The sequence below is a fragment of the Acanthopagrus latus genome, chromosome 5 (assembly GCF_904848185.1).
Source record: "Acanthopagrus latus isolate v.2019 chromosome 5, fAcaLat1.1, whole genome shotgun sequence".
Classification (NCBI taxonomy): Eukaryota; Metazoa; Chordata; class Actinopteri; order Spariformes; family Sparidae; genus Acanthopagrus; species Acanthopagrus latus.
In genome coordinates this window covers 16308572-16309955 of record NC_051043.1, presented here as the reverse complement: position 1 = coordinate 16309955, position 1384 = coordinate 16308572, and positions in this window count along the sequence as shown.

Genomic DNA, 1384 nt, shown 5'->3' with positions numbered 1-1384 from the left:
TTTCTCTGCATTATGTCTCACAGTCGTTTCCATGCCATTATGGATACTCTTAGTCTGACTGCATCCTCAACAATAAAAGCTTTATTAGCATTGTAATTCATATGTTAAACATGCTGGGTGAGGGGATCTGCTCCAGGAGTAACATCCATTCATCGAATCAGTGTGAAGCAGATTTAATCTTTTCAGAGGTTAGATTTTGTTGAGTTCCTTGACCTATAAGAAATACTAATATTTTTAATACATTTTATGAATACATTTTTTGACAAACTGTTATTTAATCTTTTTTTTCCAAGTCTATATTTTAATATTTTGATTCTATGAGTTGTATGTGCCCATTCAATATGTTATTATACTAAAACTGGACAATAACACCTTTATATACTTTTTGCAAAATCCATCCGTATTGTATTAAAAAATCCTAGCCGGAAATGCTTTGAGGAAGAAAAATACTTTTGGGTTCAATTTGGAATGATGGAATTGAAACAATGCAGCAACCCTCTTTTTTTTCTTTTCGTGAAACAGGTTAAGATGGCCTTTCACGACCCTCCCTTTTTTTAGCACCATGGATAACTGCCAAAAACAGCCATTTGACATTTTGGAGTGCCCTGCGGGTATGAATAAGACCCTTAATATTGAAGTGAGTATCAAAAATGATACTGTGTGGAAGGGAATTATAACTCTCACAAGCTCGCTGAGTTCAGATCACATCCTTTGCACAGAAGGTTTTCGTTTTCCAGTTGCATCCACTGACTTCTGTGCAGCAGCTGCCCTACCTGTTTTATTTAATCATTTATTTTGTTTTTTGTTTTGTGTCCAGTAGTTGAGTTGTAATCAACAAGTGCAATCCCTAAAAGAAAAAGTACAAATACATTATTCAAATTTAGGCTATACTACTTATGTCTTTCCTTTAAAATCAGTGTCACAATGGTGCCTAAATTAGCCATCAGATTATGTGACAAGAAACCTCTGTTATTAGAATTGAATTCGATTATCAGGCAGCTGTCTAAGGTTGTAGGATGAATCAACTTTCACAGCAGGTTTCCATACCTGAAACTTGAGATAAAAGCAAATTCTCACCTGACACATACTGTAAGAAGCATTATATCACAGACAATTGTTTTTTTGTTTGTTTTTTTGTTTGTTTTCTTTGCTTTTTTTGTCATTTTTGTCACTGTCTGATGACACTTTTGTACTTTTGGTGATAAATAGATAGGACCCAAGCTCAAGGCAGAAGACACACATGAAAGAGCTGATAATTCACAATGACTATAAACTGCAATGTGATGCATGGATTCTTTGTATTGTTTGTGCCAGAGAACTTTGCCAGATTGAGATTTTAGTACTTTATTGTAAATGAGTTAAGACCAATATCTTTATTAATGAC